The 23263-nt window shown below is 39.6% G+C and overlaps 1 pseudogene; it reads right to left on the bottom strand.

Moving 5' to 3' along the window:
- Nucleotides 1-234: 234 nt before the first annotated feature.
- Nucleotides 235-5842, bottom strand: LOC140512252 (peptidyl-prolyl cis-trans isomerase-like 1 pseudogene; annotated as a pseudogene).
- Between the last annotated feature and the right edge of the window lie 17421 nt (nucleotides 5843-23263).

Below are 23263 nucleotides of genomic sequence, written 5' to 3'. Positions count from 1 at the left end.
ACATTTATGTGCTGAGAAGAAGGAAAGAAGTGCCTTATTAAAATGCACTCTCATCTCTGGTACATGTGAGACACTGGGCTAAATTTGCAGAATAAATCTGAAACTTCATAGCTAAGTCCAATGATGACTCTAATGAAGAACAAATAAATCAGAGTGTGGAGGTCTTTTTGTCCTGATATCCACAGGTCTCCTAGCTGAGTGATCTCCAAGGAATTGACAAGGCCACTTGTTGAGACTGGAAACATCTGCCTAGACTCTGATTTTATTCAGATGGATAAGCTTTGATAACCTTTACATCATCGACAGAATAGTCCTTGTCATTTGAGCTTACCTTACCCATTTGATTCGCCATCCCTGAGCCCTGGCACACATGGCCAAAAATGATGTGTTTCCCATCAAGCCAGTGGATGGGGCCCAAAGTCACAAAGAATTGATTGCAATTCTTGTCTGGCCATGCATTAAACACTGCAAGAATTCTATCCCTTGTGAATTTCAACTCTGGATAAGTTCATCTGCAAAGTGCTTGCCATAGGTACATGCATCACCTTTGTCTGTTCCTTTTGGAACACTGCCCTGGACTGTGATGTCTTTGATGATCCTATGAAACTCAGTGCCACCATAGAAATCATGTTGAGTCAACTCTACAAAGTCCTTCCAGGTCTTGGGGACATACTTCCAATATGTCTCCAGTACCACAGTGCCCATGCTGGTTTCCAGGAAGAGTTAGACTTGCTGCCAAGAATCAGAGGATACCACTGCCTTGCTCGAGCCTGCAACCTTCCTCAATAAATCTTTTTATGCTTCTCTTAAAACAACTCAAGTTCACTTTAGCTTTTTTTGGCCGCCATATGACACTATTGACAGATAGTGAGAGTCTAGTCCGCTAAAACTCCCAGATATTTCCCAGACAAACTTCTTTTGGACCATGTTTCCCCACCTTGTATTTGTGAAGTTGGTCCCAAGTGTAAGAAATCCTCTTTGTATCCCACGTTATTAGATTCATCTCAAAGTTCTTGACTGTCAAGGTCATCTTAAATCTTGTCTCAAGTGTGTCAGCCGACCCTACTAGCTCTGTATCACCTGCAAGTTTCATCATTTTACTGTGTAGTTTCTAAGCTTCTTTCCAGTTTGAAGCCCTACAATCTGTTTGGATTAGTTATTCCTCTTAGCTTATCAAAATTAACAAATTCTATAAATATGACTTTAATAATTCCCTCACAGCATTGTTGAATCTGATTCAATTTAAAAACACATTTTATTATTACAAAATTAAAATATATAATTCCAACATTAGAAGATTGACAAGTCATAATTTAAGCTGGTTACAGCGTGGCCTCAAATATAGAAAGGAATTTTCCATTTTCCCCCCTGTGATTTGATTATACTATACATAAAATAATGTCTATTCACTGTTTTCTCTTTATTCCCTTTCCTGGTTCACATTTGGTAACAAAACAACGAATGGACAAATTGTTAAGCAAAGGAAGGCATCTAGGTATTCTATTTATTTCTTCTATTCTTAAATGTTAGTTGCAAAGAAAAAAGAGCCCAGAGCTAGTATTTACCACTTCAGGTCAATACACCCATGAATTTTAAATTCAGAGCAGCAGTTTCTGCAGAGGAAAGTACAGAAACATATTTTACTGATAGAGACAGGTTTTAGTTGGCTGTAGAATGCTAGCTTCATCACAATATGCTCCTGGTTTATTATTGGAACTGAGACATAAATCTTGTAGGATTGTTCCCTTCCAAAGCCATAAAAATGATAGAGTTGATTATTTTTATGCCGTTTCGCCCCAGAATGATCCTCTTAGGTTTGCATGGGGGATAAATTAACCTTCAGCATCTTCCATCTGTTTCTAGGATTTTTTTCCTGTAATTACTTCATTGTCCACAAGATGGCAATCTCTGTCCACATTCTTGCTAGTGAATTTCACCCACTGGAGAGTATCCTGGCAATTTAAAGAGGATGATTTGGGCTTAATATAGCAGTGGAATTTACGATTTTCATTCCCACCACATAATCATATAATAAAAGTGCTAAATGGTCACAGTCACTGCCATTTCTGTTTAATTTAAAATGTACAGACACTCTCCTGCTATTAACAGTACAGTATTTTCTTGCTATAACAATTCTTTTTGGTGCCTCAGTCACTCCCCAGAAGCTAATGAGGTACACTTGGGTGGGAGCATAGAAAGAGCTCGGTGGCAGCCTAAAAGCCTCAATCAAAGAAAAACTTTGCCCACCTATGCGCTGAAGATACTGGCAGAGCCTTCCTAAGCACCATAGAGAACCAGACTCAATATAATGTCTGATTTGCTGCTACCAAAGGTAGCTTATCCCATCTCCTAGATAGCAGATTTTTCAGATCCTCAGAACACATATGAATGAAAACAGAGATTTTTCATAGCTCTAGGGTAAATAAAAAGGCTCTGAAATATATTTTTTCTAAGATTAGGAAATTCCAGGTGACTGCTCTGAGGAATTACCCAAAGATCTGTGAAGAGAGAAAGGGAAAATGCACAGGACTTGTAGGCAGAAGAGGCTGGTTCAAATCTGACTCTTAGGGCCTTAATTTCCTCCTCTGTAAAATAAAGTTTTAGTCTATCTAATCTATAAGTTATAAGTTCTATTATCACTAAGTAAGCTCTGTAATCATTGGGAGCCCAGAAAAAGAAGGAATCTACTAGGGCACACAGCATATAGTATATAGTTGAGATGTTTTGGAGTAAGTATCTGTGGTTTCTTTGGTGTAGAGAACATACTGGCACCTATAGAGCACATATACATGGATTTGGGCTTGTGAATGACCCCTGGACACAGAGACACAGGACTAATCAGGAGGCACAAGGTGTTCCATGGGATGGCTTCCATGACACTCCTGGGAATGCCCTCCCTGAAAGGAACTCATCTGTAATTTCCGGCTGCCTATGGTTACACACCTAGTTTGTATTCCAAGGCCTGCATTCTAGCCTCTCTATGTAGGATAGAATGGGATCAACCAATCAACTAAAAATTATTTATTAAGCACCTACTATGTACCAGGCTCTGTGTTGGTGCTAGGAGTCAAAGATAAAAGAATGGAACAATATCTACTCTGAGGAAGTTTCATCTACAAAGTGTGGTTGAGAATAACTATAATCTCAAGGGCTATGCCTAGAGTCAGAGAAGGACCTGAATTCATATCCAGGCTTGATGCTTACTAGATCTGTGACCCTGGGCAAGTCATTGAACCTCCACCTGACTCAGTTTCCTCATCTGTAAAGTAGGGATAATAACAGCACCTACCTCACAGGATTGTTGAGGGGTCAAAAGAGATAATAATTATAAAGCGCTTAGAACAGTGTCCGGCACATAGTAGGCACTATACATAGGCTTGTCTTTTTTTTTCCCTAATAGTTGCTGTAAACCTTGAGTTAGGTGCTTTGTTAATATTAAAGACCTCTATAAAAGTCAGTTATCCTTAAAACAATGGTTTGAGGATGTTAAGGCAGAGTCTGCTGGAGGCTTCCTCCCTACAGTAAGAAGCAGAGGAGGTATTTACTCTATGATGGAAACACATTCCCTCTCTGACTCATTTCTGCTTTCCCAGATAGATAGCAGGGACTTCTCATTTAGGGCTTTCAGAATCAGATCCCAAAGCCTAACTCCAACACATTGGTCAAACAAATGAAGGTTTTTCCCTTACAGTTTATGAGGGCATTTTTTATAAAACCAGAAAGGCTGTAAAACTCCCCATTTCCAGCTCAAGAGACAGTGGTGGAGTCGCTGCTTCCCCTTTCTCCCCAACATGCTCCATCCCGTGAGGCAGGATGCAGAGCGAGAGAAGCCTGCTTTCCCAGGAAAGCATCAGACTCTCCTCTTCAGTCTTCCTTTTCCCCTTTCCTCCTGGTGGGTTTTGCTAAAGCCAAGGGAAGAGTCCCTGTTATCCCATTCCAGGTAAATGATGAACGATTGACAGGACTGTTGAGAAAAGCAATTAGAAAGAAGGAGCTCAGAACTTGTGATCTGTGTGACTATATATGGGAAAGGACGAAGTTATTAGAGAGACAAAAATTTTAATCTGATACATTTAGCAGTACCTACTTTTAGAAATTATTTTAAACCAGATTCTTTTAACAAAATTTTCATTTTTTACTTACAAAAAAGACAAGGAAGTTATAAGAACATTTTAGAAACAACGTATTTGAAAAATGTAATGTGATTATAAAAAGATGGTCTTTATCTTCAAATATCTCAATGTGTGCTATGAAGGGCTTGTCTTCTTTCTATTACTTATTCATAGAATCTCAAACTTCTCAGAGACTTTAGAGGTTAAATAGACTAATCTGTCCGTGGCAGATAATCTTCTCTATAATATCTCCAATAAATAATCATTCAGGCTCCACTGAAGACTCTGAGGGAGAAACCACTACTTGCCAAAGTAGCCCATTATGCTTTTGATTGCTATAATGGTTAGGAATTTTTGCCTTACCTGGAGTCAAAATTTGCCTCTCTGCAACATCCATTGTCTGTCTCCAGTTCTAACCTCTAGTATTAAGCAGAGCATGTCTAATGCTCCACCATATGGCAACCCTTCAAATACTGGAAGACCATCATCATGTTCCCCCAAGTTTTCCCTAGACTAAACACTTTCAGTTTCTTTAATTAATTCTTTTATGATATTTCAAGGTCTTTCATTATCCTGGTTGACTCCTCCCCCTTGCCCCCTGATGTTCTTCAGCTCAGCAGTGTCTATCCAGAAATGAACACAGTTCCAGATGTTGTCTGACCAGGGCAAAATACAGCAAGGCTATCATATATTAGGTACTGCTTCCTTCTGTAGACGGTCTAGGATTACAATAGTTTCTTGGCTGTTACGTTTCACTGTTGACTCCTTTATAGTATATATTACACCAAAATCCTTATTGATAAACAGATCTGGATTTGGTACAGTCTTAGAGAAGAATACAGAGAATGGCATAAAGACTTGACAATGGGACCTTCAAGAAAAGACTGAAGAAACTGGCAGTACCGAGACTGGAGGACAAAAGATTGAGTGAGGAAGTTATCCTCATCTCTAAACTGGGGGAGTAGGCACTTTCAGGATTCTTACATACCTCTCTCCCCTCCTCTCCTCTCTTCTCCTTCCTTCCCCTCCCTTCTCCTCCTATTCCTCCTCCTCCTCCTTCTTCTCCTCCTCCCTTTTCCTTCTCCTCTCCTTCTTCTTCCTCTTCTCCTCTTCCTCTTCTCTCCTTCTTCTTCTTCTCCTTCTTCTTTCTCCTTCTCCTCCTCCTCCACCCTTTTCCTTCTTCTCCTTCTTCCTTCTTCTTCTCTCCTTTTCTTCTCTCCTTCTCCTTCCTCTTCTCCTTCTTCTGTTTCTCCTCCTCCTCCTCCTCCTTCTTCTTCCCCTTCTTCTCCTTCTTCTCCTTTTTCTTCTCCTCCTCCTCCTCCTCCTCCTCCTCCTCCTCCTCCTCCTCCTCCTCCTCCTTGTTCTTCTTCTTCTTCCTCTCTGTCTCTCTTTCCCCTCCTCTCTCCCTCTACCTGGAGACTTATAGTAGCTCTTGCCTCCTTACTCAAACACAGCCAAGCAGGAAAGGATAAGAGAGGCTTGCTTTGTCTGGCTAGTCTTTTTTTTAAATACAGGCCTAGTTTCAGCTTAGCAGCCACTCAGAAGTCAGATTCTTCATAATGTGTTTTAACAGACTGGAAACAGTCATAGACTACTCTGAAGTAGTATTACTTCAGACAGTAATTCAGACTACATACTCTGAAGTGAAGATCAGAATCCCTCCATTTCCTGTCATCAGGTACTACTAGAAGTCAGCTCACCAAACTGTCATGGTCCCAGGACTCAGCCATCATTGGTCAGTCTGCCAGCGCACTCATGATGTATAACGTAAACTGCACCCTCTCCCTCCAAACACAGAACACAGTCTATCCAGTGGCCTCAGGGTACATCTCTCTTGACCTGTGAAATCCTAGAAAGGGCACAAAAACTCACAGGGTGTCCGCAGTAAATATTCTGAACCATTCTAGGCTCGTTGTAGACGTAGACTGTCCTGCAATGGAACAATTCTGCTTTAAAAATAAAACTATTTCCCATGTGCCTTGGCTAGGGAAAAAAAAGATAATCTATATTCAGGATAGGTATAAGTCCAGCAAGGCACCGTGTGTCCATATTCTTCATTTGGGGTCCAGGAGAGAATTTAATTAGTGCTTTCCCAAGCAAGGAAAAGGACAGAACCAAATAATGTTCTTTAAATATTTGGGAGATTAGCTTAGAATCCACCAACATTTGTTCCTATAGCTCACTGCAAGATGGTGGTGACCTTAGGTTCTCAAAGGCTATGCTAGTGGGCTGAAAGCTTCGACAAGTCCTACCAAATGGGAAAGGTTTGAAGATGGGTCTGGTGATGTACTTGTACACCAGCTATATGAAGACCAGCCTAGTAAAGTTCAGTAACAATCAGGAAGTTGGCCACTGGGTGGTGTTTTCAACTCTTCAAAGGCAGCTGTGGTGAAATACATAGAGTCCTTGGCCTAGTCAGCAAGACCTGAGTGTAAATCTGACTTTAGACAGTTACTAGCTTTGTGACTCCAAGAAAGTCATTTTACTTCTGTCAGCCTCAGTTTCCTCCACTGCAAGATGGGAATAGCAATAATACTTATCTCCTAGGGTTGTCGTATCAAATGGAATATTTGTAAAGTCTTTAGCACAATGCCTGGCACATAGTAGGTGTTTAATAAATGCCTGTTTCTCTCCTCTTGCTACCAGAATAGACCAAGGTAAGGACGTGGGCCACCACAGCAAGTACTGACTAATTGACAATACTATCTGGTAAGGTTATTATAAGGATTATATGAGAAAGTATTTGTTTAAAAAAAGTGCTTAGCACAATCTAAATGCTTATTTTTCTTACTCCTTCTCCTCTTCCTCCTCTATAGCAACTCCTAAAGACTTTGGCATAAAAGTGCTGTTTGATCAACATCGTGCAAAATAATACCCATTACTGAGAAAATAAGATCTTTGAATTAATAGAAAATGAGTGTAAACAGGGAATCCTTCCTTGAAGGATAATCACTTTGGCTATACTGGGTATACCCCATTGGACCATACCTGGAGCTAGGTCCATTCTGGGGCCACATATGTTTTTGGACTTAGTGACACATTTGTCTTGGTCTTTCCTTTTGGGTCCCTTGATAAAAACGTGCCATATAGTGACTGGAGTGCTTCATGGAGAAAATGACCACCAACAGCAGAAGGAGCCCAACCTCTGGCCTGCCCTGACAGAAGACATTTAGCTGACGGGAGCTATTCAGATAATACAATGCCAGGATGAACATGAAAATGTCTTATGTCTTATATTTTACATCTTAAGTGTCAAACCCCAGGGAGAATAGGATAGTAGTTATAAGTGACCACTCATGTTTAAATCATTATCAATCTGTACTTGCTTTTTTGTATTTTAGGCATTTCTTTTGTGTGGAAGAAATAAATAGCCTTCCTTTACCTGATCCACACTGTACACTGAGTGCCTTTGCACTCCCCTTTTGGGGACACTCTAAACAAGAGCTGAATCTAAGCATTAAATGATTCTCTCCAGAACTCTAGGGTGTGGGTATAAAGAACCGGAGAGTTGGAGAAACAAAATCCTGATCTCTCTCTTTAGGGGTCAGACTTACCTTAGTTTGAATCCAGAAGTTCCTGGTGGGTTCAGAGCTAGGGACTCCTTTAATAAGAATCATAGAAATAATACTTTATGGGTGGAAAAGCACTTTTCATATATTATCTCACTTGATCTTCATAACAATACTGTGAAATAGGTCTTGTTACGATCCCATGTTTAAGAAATGAGGAAACATAAACTGAGAGAAGTAGAGACACATTCCTAGGAACACAGTATCTAAGGTAAGATTTGAATTCAGGTCTTTAAAATTTTTTTTAAAGTTAATTAATTTATTTTTAGTTTTAAATGTTCACTTCCATATTTTCTCTCTCTCTCTTCGCTCCCCCTCTCCAAGACAACATGCAATTTGAGATAGACTCTACATATACATTCCTATTAAACATATTTTCACATTAGTCATGTTGTATAGCAGAATTAGAACAAATGAGAGAAACCGTGAGAAAAAAACAAAACAAAACAAAACAAAAATAATCTGCTTCACTCTGCACTCTGACTCCATAGTTCTTTCTCTGCATGCGGATGGCATTTCCATCATGAGTCCTTTGGAATTGTTTTAGGACCTTGCATTGCTGAGAAGGGCTAAGTCTATCAAAGTCAGTCATCGTACACTGTGGCTGTTACTGTGTACAATGTTCTCCTGGTCCGGCTCACTTCACTAAACATCAGGTCATAGAAGAATTCAGGTCTTACCTCCTTAAATGACTATTGCACCTAAGCACTTTTACAAGGAGACAGAGTGCCTTACCCTACCATCCACCCAACTTGGGATCACCACAGATTTTGTGTTATGTGTAGTATAATGGAATATAATAAAACACAATAGAATAAGATATAATGTAATTTAATACAGTTCAGTGGCACAGTGGATCGAGTTCCAGACCTGGAGTCAGGGTGACTCATCTTCCTGAGTTCAAATTCAGCCTTAGACTTTACTAGCTATGTGACCCTGGGCAAATCACTTAACCCTGTTGGCCTCAGTTTCCTTATCTATAAAATAAGCTGGAGAAGGACATGACAAACCACTCCAGTATCTCAGCCAAGAAAAGCCCAAATGGAGTCACAAAGAGTAGGACATGTCTGAAATGACTGAACAACAAAAAATTTAATATAATATACTATAACATAGCATAATACTGTAACAATATAACATATTAAAATAAATTATATTATAAATATGCACTAATCATCATAACAATAATCATAGTTTACACTTTTATCACAAAGCACATCACATATTTCATTTCATTTGAGACCCACCACTGCTTTGTAAATAGGACAGTGTAGGAGCTGCCCTCATTTTACAGATGGGAAAGTATAGGCTTGGAGGGACTGTGGGACTTACCCAAAATCACAGGACTAGTAAATGACAGGGCTAGGATTTAAAACTCAGGTCTTCTGGCTCCAAATGTAATGAGTGCCCTTTCCATTAAACTGCCTGTCCTACTAATGCATCATCCTACAATTTTCATCCTGTCCTTTTCACACCTCAAGGACTTTGTCTTAATGTCTATTCTTACCAAACATAGAGAATGTGTTAATGTGTAGATTTATTTTATTTAAATTTTTTTTAAAAAAAAATGCTTCATAATGCTTCCAGGAACAACTCAGACTTGATAGGTAAAAATATATTATGCTCTGTGTGTTCTTCTGACAATTTGTGCCCAGGGCACTTTCCTACACAGTATAGTAATAAAAGCATTGAACACAGCTGAAAGACCTGGTCTCCAGCACTGGCTCTGTCTCTTTCTAGTGACGATCTTGGACAAATTGCTTACTCCTCCGAGCCTCAATTTCCTGATCTCTAGAGACACAATGGAATGTTGGAGAGAGATCTAGGGTTGCAGTCAGGAAGACCTGAGTCTAAATCCCTTCTCAGATACTTTGTGGCTGTGTGATCCTGGGCAAATCAACCTTCCTGGGCCTCAAGTTCTTCATTTGTAAATAAGGGGGCTGGACCAACTTCTTATTAGATGTTTCAAACTGGATATTCCAGACATATCTCAGACTCCAGGTGCCCAAAGCAGAACTCATTATCTTTCCCTGCAAAGCGACCTCTTTTCCCCATTTCCAGAGAAGAAACCACAGCATTCTTCCAGTCTTCCAGTCTATCAGTCTCCCTTAACCCACATATCCAACTGGATCCCAGATCTTGCCATTTCTACTACAACATCTCTCTTATCCAATTAATCCTCTCTACTCACAAAGCCAACACTTTCTTTCCAACCCACATCACTCTAGCCTAGCTTCCTAACATCCTCTTCTTTAGTCTCCCTGACCCATCTCTCCCCATTCCAATCTATTCTTCCATACAAGTGCTTTTTCTTTTTTTAATTTAATTTTTAAATGTTTATTTATTTGTTTTTAGTTTTCAACATTCATTTCCACAAAATTTTGAGTTCCAAATTTTCTTCCCATCTCTCCCATCCCCCACCCCTGAATACCTTGCATTCTGATGACCCCTTCCCTCATTGGGCCCTCCCTTCTATCACACCCCTCCCTTCCCTTATCCCCATCTTTTCTCTTTTCTTGTAGGGCAGGATTGATTTCTACACCCCATTACCTGTGTTTCTCATTTCCCAGTTGTATGCAAAAACAATTCTCAACATTCGTTACTAAAACTTTGAGTTCCAACTTATCTCCCTTCCCTCCCTCCCCACCCATCCCCACTGAGAAGGCAAGCAGTTCGACATAGGCTATACATGTATTTGCAAGACTTCCATAATAGTCATGTTGTGTAAAACTAACTATATTTCCCTCCATCCTCTCCTGCCTCCCATTTATTCTATTCTCTCTTTTGACCTTGTTGCTCCCCAAAAGTGTTTACTTCTGATTACTCCCTCCTATCACCCCCCCACTCCACTTGTCCCCTTCTCCCCTACTTTCCTATAGTGTAAGATAGGTGTTCATTCCAGATTGAGTATGTATGTTATTCCCTCCTTAAGCCAAAAGTGAAGAGAGTAAGCTTCACTTTTTCCCTCTCACCTCCTCTTTTATCTCCTCCATTGAAAAAGCTTTTTCTTGACTCTTTTTTGAGAGATAATCTGCCCCATTCTATTTCTCCCTTTCTCCTTCCAATATATTCCTCTCTCACCCCTTAATTCTATTTTTTTAGATATCATCCCTTCTTATTCACCTCACCCTGTGCTCTCTGTCTATATCTATATCTACGTGTGTGTGTGTGTGTGTGTGTATGTGTATAATCTCTCCAACTACTCAAATATTGAGAAACCTCTCAAGAGTTCCAAATATTATCTTTCCATGTAGGAATGTAAACAGTTCAACTTTAGAGAGTCCTTTATGATTTCTCTTTCCTATGTACGTTTACATGCTTCTCTTGATTCTTGTGTTGAAAGTCAAATTTTCTATTCAGTTCTGATTTTTTCATCAAGAATGCCTGAAAGTCCTCTATTTCATTGAAAGACCAATTTTTCCCCTGAAGTATTATACTCAGTTTTACGGGGTAGGTGATCCTTGGTTTTAATCCTAGTTTCTTTGACTTCTGGAATATCATATTCCAAGCCCTTTGATCCCTTAATGTAGAAGCTGCTAGATCTTGTGTTATCCTGATTGTATTTCCACAATATTTGAATTGTTTCTTTCTAGCTGCTTGCAATATTTTCTCCTTGACGTGGTAACTCTGGAATTTGGCCACAATATTCCTAGGAGTTTCTCTTTTTGGATCTCTTTCAGGAAGTGATCTGTAGTTTCTTTCAATATTTATTTTGTCCTCTGGTTCTAGAATATCAGGGCAGTTTTCCTTGATAATTTCATGAAAGATGATGTCTAGGCTCTTTTTTTGATCATGGCTTTCAGGTAGTCCCATAATTTTTAAATTGTCTCTCCTGGATCTATTTTCCAGGTCAATTGTTTTTTCAATGAGATATTTCCTATTATCTTCTATGTTTTCATTCTTTTGGTTTTGTTTTGTAATTTCTTGGTTTCTCATAAAGTCATTAGCTTCCATCTGTTCTATTCTAGTTTTTAAGGAACTATTTTCTTCAGTGAGTTTTTGAACCTCCTTTTCCATTTGGCTAATTCTGCTTTTTAAAGCATTCTTCTCCTCGTTGGCTTTGTGGACCTCTTTTGCCAATTGAGTTAGCTTATTTTTAAAGGTTCTATTTTCTTCAGCCTTTTTTTGGGTCTCCTTTAGCAAGCTGTTGACTTGCTTTCCAAGCTCTTCCATGGCCTGAGACCATTACATATTTATTTTCGAGGTACTGGATGCAGAAGCTTTGACTTTCTCTAACAGTATGGATTGTTCTTCCTCATCCAAAAGGATGGAAAAAAATACCCATTCACCAAGAAAGTAACTTTATATAGTCTTATTTTTCCCCCTATTTTGGGCATTTTTCCAGGCAATTACTTGACTTTTGAATCCTTTGTCAAGAGGAGGGTATATTCTGGGGATCTGAAAGTTTTCAGTTCCTCCAAGGTTGCACAGTCAAGGGAGAGGTGTTTACTCTTGGTGGAGCTTGCAGCTGAGATACAGATCAGCTGCTCAATTCTCCCAGGGGCTTTAGGTAGAGGGCTCTACAAATAGATGCTCCCGCTGCCTGGGCTGGGGCTAGGGGAGGACCCTGCTTCCTTGTCACCAAGGTGAAAAAGCTTTCTCACTGACCTTTGAAGCTACCTTTGGTGCTTGTGGTCTGAGGGATGTGATAACAACCACTGCTGCTGGGGATTCTCCCCCAAGGCCTGCTCTGGCCCTGCTCCTCCCAGGTCAAGGCTGGGCTGAGCTCTGCTCCATGCCCTGTGCAATAGACCTTTCCTGTTGGACTTCCAGGCTGCCTTCGGCTGAAAATCTCTTTCACTCTGTAGTTCTGTGGCTTTTGTTGCTCTAGAATTTGTTGAGAGTCATTTTTTACAGGTATTTTATCACAAGTGCTTTTTGTTAACTGAAGATTTGATTGTGTAACTCCCTTACTTAATCAACCACAATGATTCTCAATCACCTCTAGGATAAAACATAAATCCTTCTGTTTGGCTTTTAAATCCTTTCCTACTTGACCCCAACCAATTTTTACAGCTTTATTTTATATCACACCCCCTTCCTGCACTCTATGAAGAAGAAGAGAATAGAAGAAGGAGAAGGAAGAGGAAAAGAAGGAGAAGGAGGAGGAAAAAGAACACAGCAACAAAATGTATAAAATGCAATTAATTGATAGAATCTTGGCTTATTAAAATAAATAAATGAAAATTAAAAAATAAGAAATGGGCAATAGAACTGACATCAACATAATATAATAGTATATTAAGTAATAATTTGATCCAGAAAACTCAACTGTGGCCAATGGATTGGAAAAGATCAGTTTATATCTCAGTCTTAAAGAATAGCAATGCTAAGGAATGTTCAAATTACCAAACAGTTGTTCTCATTTCATATGCCAGAAAGGTTATGCTTAAGATTCTGCCAATTAGGCTTCAGCAGTATGTGAACCAAGAGTTACCAGAAGAGTGGGCTTGTTTTCAAAGAGGGAGAGGAACTTGAGACCAAATTGACAACATTTGGATTATAGAGAGAGCAAGGGAATTCCAGAAAAACATATACTTCTATTTCATTGACTATATTAAAGCCTTTGACTGTGTGGGTCACAATGAAATACGGCAAGTCCTCAAAGAGATGGGAGTACCAAATCATCAGACATGTCTCCTGAGGAACGTGAAAGCAGGTCAAGAAGCAATAGTTAGAATCAAATGTGGAACAATTCATTGATTTAAGATTGGAAAAGGAGTATGACAAGGCTGTATATTGTCACCTTATTTATTTAACTTATGTGCAGAGTACATTATATGAAATACCAAGATAGATGAATCAAAAGCCAGAATTAAGGTTGACAGGAGAAATATCAACAATCTCAGATACGCAGATAATACCAACCTGACGGCAGAAAATATAGAGGAATTAAGAAGCCTCTTGAGGAGAATGAAAGAAAAGAGTGTAAAAGCTAGCTTGAAGTTTAACATAAAAAAAGCTAAGATTGTGGCAACTAGCCTCATCACTTCCTGTCAAATAGAGGGAGAAGAAATGGAAGTGGTGTCAGATTTTATATTCTTAGATTGAAAGATCACTGCAGATGGTGATGGTAGCTATGAAACTAAAAGCTATGGTGAATCTGGACAGCACACTAAAAAACAGAGACATCACTTCACAAACAAAGGTCTGTATAATTAAAGCTATGTTTTTTAAGGTAGTCACGTGTGGCTATGAGAGCTGGATTGTAAGGAAAGCTGAGTGCCACAGAATCAACACTTTCAAATTATGGCGCTGGAGAAAAATTCGAGAGTCTCTTGGATGGTAAGAAGATCAAATCAATCAGTATTTAGAGAAATTAATTCAGACTTGTCACTGGAAGGTCAAACACTGAAGCTGGAGTTTAAATATTTTGACCACATAATAAGAAGACAGGACTCATTGGAAAAGACTCTGATGTCAGGAAAGATTAAAGGCAAAAAGAAGAGGGGATAGGAGAGGCTGAGATGGATAGATAGTCATGGAAAGCACAAACATGAACTTGAGAGATAGTGGATAGAAGGATCTGGTGTGCTATCAGTCACAGAGAGTCAGAAGAGACTGAATGTCTGACTAACAGCAATTAACCAATGGAAATTAATCACCACAACAAAGAGCCTAAAAGAACTGAGAAACTTCTTTAGTCAACAAACATCAGAATAATTTGTCAAATGGAAAAAGATGTGCTAAAAACCTCAATTAGAAGACTGTACACCAATCAATCAACCAATCAGAAGCATTTATTAAATGAATACTGTTCGTCAGGTATTGTATGAGGTGTTGGGGATACAAATCACCATTTCAAAAATGAAACTCCCTCTTCTCAGGTAGCTTACATTCTATCAGGGAAGACAACATGTAGAGATATGTCTTGTGGTAAGTACCCTCTGGATTCATTATTCCAAAACCAAGCTAGTAATAATTCCAACCCCGCAACATTCTAGGGATAGCACTGAGGGGTTGTAGGAACGTCTCTTCTATCAGCTCTACCTCCTAGTCCAAGAGTGTTTCCCCTACTGATAACCACTATTGATTAGTGCCCAGTTTAACTTAACCAATTAACATCAATTAGATTTTACAAAGAAAATTTATTTCAAAGACAGAGCAAGAACAGAGGTATAAACATTTTCTCCGAACACCTTGGGAACATTCTTTCCTATTTACCACCTTGGTCCCTGGAGACAGTGGGTTCCAATGTCACACATTTTCTGCATAGCATGGGTCCCACCAAGTTCATGTTCAGTGTGGCATTGCTGTGAGATGAGTCCTAGGCTACCGCTAGGTTCATTCCTGCATTCATGAAGGTTCATTCCTCAGGATATTAATAGTGGATGGCCTGCATGGTCTGGCACGAAATCAACTCCTAGACCTAAGTGGTTTGCTCACCTGTACCCTCCAGATTAATCTCCTTTACTTAAAACAAAAGAACAAATGTGGAGGCAAAAGCCTCCCATGTTACAGCATCAAATCTCCTTAGATACTGTCAGCCAGAAAGAAGCTGAAAGAAGATAAAGAACAAACCAAGAGAGAGATAGGACTAGGTTGAGAGTGCCTTCTCAGTCCCTCCCACTAACCCACGAGTTTGAGGTAGGCAGCATCTGCCAAAGAGCATCCTTTTTATCATATGGTAAAGACTAGAAATAGCTCCAGAATGTCCACACATACTCCACAGTGTCCTGAAGGCACTCTCATTATACATCTTCACAACAGGTTCTTCAGTTTCTTCCAGGTAGGGGATTATATGAGTGGTATTCTGCATATGCACATAAGGCCTGGGCTCATTGGCCAGTCCTTTGTTACACTATAAAACCTAAATACAAGGTGATTTCAATGGGGGAGACACTAGGAACTGGGAGAGGAGGGGATCAAGGAAGACACCTTCATCCTTATAAGGTGAAGCTGGTGTTCTAGGTACTCTAAAAAGAAGAGGAGAGAAAGGAATGCATTCCTCCCATGGAGGAAAGCCAGTGTAAAGACATAGACATGGGAATGGTATATTAGAACAATAGTAAGAAAGCCATGTTGGTTAGTGCATAGAGAAAAGAAAGGAGAGGAATGCATGATAAAGCTGGAAAAGCAGGTGGAGACAAGTTGTGAAGGCCTTTAAATGACCAGCAGAAGAATTTGCATTTAACCTAGAAGTGATAGGAGCACTGGAGTTTTTTGAACAAAAGAGTCATATGATCAGATCTGTGCTTCAGGGGAATCACTTTGGGGCTAGGTGGAAGAAGAATGAACTGATGAGGTATTTGGTCCCAGCCACTCGTAAAGGCTGTCAACTAAGGTTTAGAGGGGTTCAGATCTGCTAGAGAATGGCGAAACTGATAAAATCATGGATCTTTTGAAATCCTGCAGCAATAGTGATGTAGGACCTTCACTAAACTTGGGGACTTCCACATAGGAAAAAGGGCACTCCGACTCCAAATGGATGCTTTTCTCTCCTCCAGTTGTTGACATTTTTCTACATTGCATAATAGTTCTGGGGCCATATTAGCACAAAATTCCTGCCTATGCCCCCCGACCCCTTTCGGTGATCAGTTTTTCTTCACCTTCCCAGAAGATGGAGCAAGAGATTTCTACTGTAACATAAGGGATTTAGTTAGAGATAAAGGATTTCCTGACTGTGAGGTTTTATTTTACATAGAAATTGGTGTCACGTAGAGGTTATAGAATCTCCTTTGAGATCATTAAGATAGGATACCTTCTCATCTATTTGGGAAAGATTTAGATGGATTAAGGCTGTCAGTCTATTTCAAGCAGTGTTTTTTAAAAAAATAGCTCATGTTGACTTTAAAGTGTATGGAACCCTCACTTCACATCAATTTCATGAGGTCAGTGGAGTTTAAATATCATATCACTATTTTACAGATGAGGAAACTGAGTTCTAGGGACATCAAATGACTCATTCAACAAAAAGGCAGTGGGATGTAGTGAAAAGAACACTGGAATTGGAGTTAGGAGAAGTCTGGATTTGAATCCTGAGTCCTTCATGCTCCCCAGCCCTGGATAGGTTACTTAGCTTTTCTGATTCTCTGACATTCCATTCACCATGATGTTTCTTAAGTCTTCCATCCTGTAACTGGCAACAACATCATAGAATCAGGGAAAATAACAATTATAATGGGAATTGCTGACATTTGCTTAGGGTTTTGCAAAGTGTTTTTCCTCCTTTTTGGGGCTGGAAGGTCCTGGATTGTTATATCCATCGTACAGATGAGGACTTGCTCTGATTCATAGTCAATTGTCCCTGAAATGTGGGAACTGAGATCTCTTCCAGCACTCTCTTTCTTCCTTCTGCCTTTCATACTTATATTTGTGGTTTATCTTATAGTAAATAACTGGCTGTTCTTATTCATCCTTCGTTTTCAAAGAGATCAATGACATCCCAAGGGGATGTCTTGACTTGTGGGTAAACAGAAGCATCCTAGGGGGAGATGAAGGCAGGGAGGGTTTTAGGAAGCGGTTTAGCTTGACTTAAAGCGTTTTGACCAGCAGATGGCACTCCAGGATTTTCACTTTTACAGACACTAACAGATCTGGCCTTAAGCATTCCCAGAAGAGAAATTCAATGAAACTAGAAACTGATCAAAAAGGAAAAATGAACTGGGGATGTATGAGATGCTGCAGTCACAACCTGATGGAAAATCACATACTGACACACTTCGACACTTACATACACTGTAATAGATGTTACCAGTGGAGGCTCCATTAAACGTGGAGCATAGATAGTACAGATATGCCCACGCATCCAGGAGATGCTGCATGCCCTTGAATAACTTTTTCCCCCTTTTCCTTTGATACACAAAATGGAGACACAGGAGGGGACCAGAAATAATGTGTCCGTATCGACCTAGTAGCTGAAAACCCTAACAGACAAAGGCTAAAGACCTGGGATTTCACTGCTACTGGAATTTCCTCTATAACTTAGACAGTCATCACTTGTTCATGTGCGAGAGCTAGGAGTTGAAGCCAGGGAGTGTGGTAATACTGACTCGCGGACTCTAGAATTAGAAGACTTGGTTTCAAACACCACTTTGGACGCTTGCTGTATGACTTTGGCTAAGTCATTAAATCTCCCTGGGTCTCAGTTTACTCGTCTGTAAAATGGGAGAGGTTGAACTGAGATGACTTTTAAAGTTACTTCTAAGCCCTTGATCAAGGATCCTATGACTCTAAGTCAAGCACTCTATGCACTTTGCCTCTTCTAATAGATTAAAAAAATTTTCCCTTCCTGGAGATGGAGTGGCTAGCAGATCTACTGTGAGACTGGGAATGTATATGGAAATGGTGGAAAGGACTAGAATATTTAGAATAAACAGATTGAGGGCTAAAGGGGATGGCCTACATATGTAAAATCATTTACTTTTCCATCCTGCCCAACTGAAGTATTGGTTCACAATTTGAATGGAGAAATGTTCTTAGCAGCACAACATATACCCTCAAAACAATTTTATAAGACATATTCTGTTGAGTTGGTAGTGGTAAGGAAGAGACGGGGCCATGTGGGGGGAAAGACGCTGAATGAGCATCCAGTTGTCAGGAGAAAGAGATCTAGCTAGAGAGGTGGAAATGGGGTAGCCAGGCTGGGCCATGCCCCTGGACTGCCAACTATTTATTCCTAATTATTCTTGCTAACCAAGGACTAAGCTCAGTTGTTTCTATGCTCCTGGGGAGTGTTAGTAAATTTTGGTTCACTGGAATAAAACCCTGATCATTCCCCCCAGTTATAGTTTTGCTAACTAGGTAAGAACTGGGAGGCACAACCTTCCTTTGTGGTCATTCTGTCCTCATAGGATTTAGAGATGAAGGATCCTCAGACAGTATGTTGTCTAATCCCTTCATTTTACACGAAGAAACAGGTCCATTCTGTCATGGGCTCTACTTGAACCCAAATAGACTAGTGAAAAGTCCCTTCTAAATCTGTGATCACAGGTATTTTTAAAATGTCTCATTGGAACTTTCTGTCTTTACATCCCCATGACTTCTAGGGGGGAAACCTCTACCAAATTAAGATTCCTACTTACTCATCCACAAATATTTCCTCTATTGTCCCTCCTTGTCTCAGCACCTTTGCTCATGTCAATCTTTTAGCTCAGAATGTCCTTCCCACTCCCCCAGACCATTCTCATCTCTGCTGAAATGCCACCTTTGCTCAAAAACCTTCACTGAGTCTTCTCATTTTAGAAATGGTCTTTTCCTCCTAAGAACTCTCATAATCTTCCCTTCTTCTCCTAGGCATTTACGTGCATGACAAAAGAGGTAAAGTGAAACAAACTGAATTCAGCATCGAAGGATGTGGGTTCAAATCTCACTTCTAATAATTACTACTTGTGCTTGCTTGGACAGGTCATTTAACTTCCCTGGGTCAGTTTCCTCAGCTGTAAAGAGAAGGGCAGCTAGTTAGCACAGGGCCAAGCCTGGAGTCAGGAAAACTCATCTTCCTGAGATGAAAGCTAGCCTCGGACACTTACTACTGTGTGACCCTGGGTAAGTCATTTGATCCTGTTTGCCTCAGTTTTCTCATCTGCAGAATAAGCTGGAGAAGGAAATGGAAAACCACTCCAGTATTTTTGCAAAGAAAATCTCAAAAGGGGTCACAAAGTGCCAAAAACAACTGAAAATAACTGGTCAACAACAGAGAGGGATTGAACTAGCTGACTTTTGGGGTCACTTGTAGTTCTTGTTCTACAATCTACTTTCTATTATCTAGGCACATGGTTATATACTTTATCTGCCCCGGTAGATTGCAAGCTCCTGGAGGCAAGAACAATATCTTATTCATCTATACTTTTTCCCCCAGTAATTATGTAGTCCTTATGTTTATTTAATGAATTAATGAAGTCAGTAATGGATTGTGAAAAAGGTTGAAGTAACTTTAGTTAGGCTGACTCAGATTTACAAGTTGCTTTCATTTTTACGTAATTAAGAAAATAAATCCAAGTATTGTTTGTAGGTATTCACTGGGTACCTGGGAAACACTGCCTGGCAGGTATGCTGGTTTGGTTTCAGAAAAACAGAGTTAGATACTTCCAAGATTTCTGAGCTCATCTATGGGAGTATTTCCTTCAAAAGTATAGACTAAAACCATTCATATATTCTCATCTTGAATAGCAATTCCATGTACTCCAATCGAGGGCAGGTAGGTGGTGCAACATGGGGCCTGGCACCAGGAAGACCTGAGTTCAAATGTGACCTCAGACACCAGCTGGGTGACCTTAGGCAAGTCACTTAACCCTATTTGCCTCAGTTTCCTCATCTGTAAAATGAGTTGAAGAAGAAAATGGCAATTGCCAAGAAAACCCAAATGAAGTCATGAAGAGTCCGACACAAATGAAAAATGACTCAACAACAAGGCGTCCTTCAATAAATTCTCCATGGTGAGGTCTACCCAGTGTGCTCAGGAGGGGCCTTCCTCCAGATTTCTTGACATTTCATGGGTAACAGTGGAATATGTGGGCAGAACATCTATTATTTCTTGCTCTTGCTATGTGACCTCCTTTTCCATTCATTTATTTCTTTAATGATATACAGTTTACCTCAAAAATCTTGGTGCAGTTTTAACTTTTAATAACAGAAAACTGCACCCAGACTTTTGGGATATCCCACACTTTATGCTATTTCTGTACAACTCTGCTGGTAATCAACTACAGTCTGTTCACACTTTTAGAGTATTTTTAAATAAAATTTTGATTGATGCCTTTTACATTTTCATTATCTACATTTCCCAATGAATCTCCTTTCCAGAGAGCTGCCCCTTATAACAAAGAATATAAAAGAAGGGGGCAAAATTGAACAAGGATGTTGAATAAGTCTGATATCATATGCAGTGTTGTATATCTATGGCCCCTTACCTCACCGAAGAAGAGGGGCGAGGGGCCTTTTTACATTTTTCCTTATAATTTCCCTTATAAGGTGCCCCTAGTTTCTTAGCATTTTGATTGGGTTCTTGTCTTTTCCATTTGTGTTGCTGGAATCATGGGGCATATTATTTTCCTGGTTCTACTGATTTTACTTTGTATTAGTTCATATGATCCTTTTTGTTTTTTCCATATTTATCATATTCATTATTCCTTATAGCCACAGACTTTTAAAAATTTAATCTTTGCTATTGATTGAACAGACTTTACAAGTATCACTCATGTCTTCTCATCCTGAATGGCTCTTGTTTATGTACTCCAGTGAGGGGCAGCTACATGGCACAGTGGCTAGATTGCCATGCCTCGACTCAGGATAGATCTGAGTTCAAATTTGACCTCAGACACTTACTAGCTGGGTGACCCTGGGCAAGTCACTTAACCCTCTTTGCCTCAGTTACTTATCTGTAAAATGAGATGGAGAAGAAAATGGCAAGCCACTCTAGTCATTGAAAATGCTTGTGGTCATTGCAAAAGGATCCTAAGAAGGTCGAGAAAGCATTATGAAAACGGAAGTACTCAGACTCACAAGGTTGAAGTCTACTCTCAATATTTAGTTGTTTGTCAACTAATTGATACCTTTAAAAAATCCCAGAGTAATTTTTTGATCTCCCTTGTGATCTCCTCTCAGAACTCATTGTATCAACAAAAAACACTCCACCAAAATCAGCTGACACAGAGAATAACCTCCTATGCAGTATTTGGCTGTTTCCCACCTCTCTGGGTTCCATCATCTTTCCAGTAGAATTGTTATTGGTTATTTCATTTCCTACCCCCATCCCCACTAGAATATAAGCTCTCTGAGGGCTGGGCCTCTCCAGGACCTAGCACAGTGTCATTTTAAAAACATGTTCATTAAGGTGAATTGACTTGATTGAGTTCAGCTGCTCAGAGTTATTTTCAGTTATGATGATAATAATATAAATGCGAACTCCCTGACATGCATTTCACATTATACAAGTAATCATTAGCATTAATTAACATTTATTAAGTAACCACTATATGCCTGATATAGTAATTAGAAGCTTTTGAAGTCACAGAACATTGAACCTATGTTTCTGAAGTACATCTGAACTGTGTGTTCTCTCTGTTTGGATTAGGGGACCTCACTAGAAGCTTGGCCCAATGAGACTCCCAGGTTAGAAGTGACAAGGACAGTGGTTGGGCCCCCCAACATCCTGCTAACTCTTCATCTTTCTGTAGCCTAATTTTCTTTTTTTGTGAGATAAAGATAAAGATGTGAGATGGGGATTGTTGTAAGCATAAAATGGAATAATATATTTGAAGGATATTATTATTTCATTTGGGGATTTTTCATGCTCATTAGTAAAATATTTAACCTTCAGGGGAATGATCTATTGTTATCTATTCACAAAAGCCCCATCCAGGCAAATGGCATTTACTTCTGTAGATGAACTCCCAAGGCTCACCTGAATTTCTTAAGGATAAATTGGCTTAATATGGCTGGAGACATAATGGGCAGAGCTAAGACAGCGGCAGGTGGGCTTGCCAAGCCCCACAAGCTATTTTGTGAAGTATCTCAGTATTTCTAGAGGTAATTCTGGATTGGACTATAACTTTTCAAGAATTTTTACTCAAATGTATTTAGGTTTCAACCATTGGTGCAACCAATTGAAGTATAATATTTTCTAGGGGGAAGGGTCACCTGATAAAATCTCTCTTGCTCATTTCTCTACCTAAAAAACACTGGGCACACCACTGTCTCATTAATTTTGCTCTCTTTAATAGGACCCTCAGCTCCCCTTCAAACATTCAGGCTAATAAGACATGAAATCTAGCCCAGGTTTCTATCTGATTTAAAATATGAATTAAATTGATTAAATTAATTAAAATAAAGTTGATATACTTTGTCTTTATTTTATCTTCATTTCCCAATATATTCTTTTTCCTTCCCCGACCCAGAGAACCACTCCTTATTAGGAAGGAAAAGGGGTAAAAACTCAGTTCAGTAAATGAATCTTCCAAATACAATATGTAATATTTTATACCTGTAGTTCCCCACCTGGATGAGCTTTTATTTAACATGGTAAAAAATGCAGAATGGACTTCTCAGCTGTCAGCAAAACTTTCCTCTCCTTTCAAATCTCTCCAGTCTACCTGCCATTCATGTGCCAAGGTGATTTTCCTAAAGTGCACTCCCTCCACTCAAGAAACTTCTATGGCTCCCTATTACCTCCTCAATCAAATTTAACATCTTCTGTTTAGCATTTAAAGACCTTATTAACCTGGTCTTTTTACGTTTTACTCCTTTGCATGTATTCTTAGGTGAAGTGACACTGGCCTCCTTGTTCCTTGCTCCTCATACATGAAACTCCCATCTCTGACTTGATACATTTGCAATGGCAGTCTCTCCCTTTTAACCTCCAACTGTTACCTTCTCTAATTTCCTTTAACACTCAGCTCAAAACTCAACTTCCACGGAGGTCCATCCAGCTTCTCGTGCCTTCCTTTTAAGATTGCCTTCCATTTACACTGATTGATATTGTATGTACACAAGTGTTTGCATAGTGTCTCTTCCCATTGGCGTGTGAGCTTCTTGAGGGCAGGGACCATGCTTCTGCATTTCTTTATCTCCTCAAAGTGCACGGCAACCTCTCGATAAATGCTGGCTGACAGAATGAATGGTTCTGGTGAGGCCCTGCCTTCC

The sequence above is a fragment of the Notamacropus eugenii genome, chromosome 1, assembly GCF_028372415.1.
Source record: "Notamacropus eugenii isolate mMacEug1 chromosome 1, mMacEug1.pri_v2, whole genome shotgun sequence".
Lineage (NCBI taxonomy): Eukaryota > Metazoa > Chordata > Mammalia > Diprotodontia > Macropodidae > Notamacropus > Notamacropus eugenii.
The sequence above is the reverse complement of the archived record's forward strand: the minus strand, read 5'-3'. Positions and strand labels throughout refer to the sequence as shown.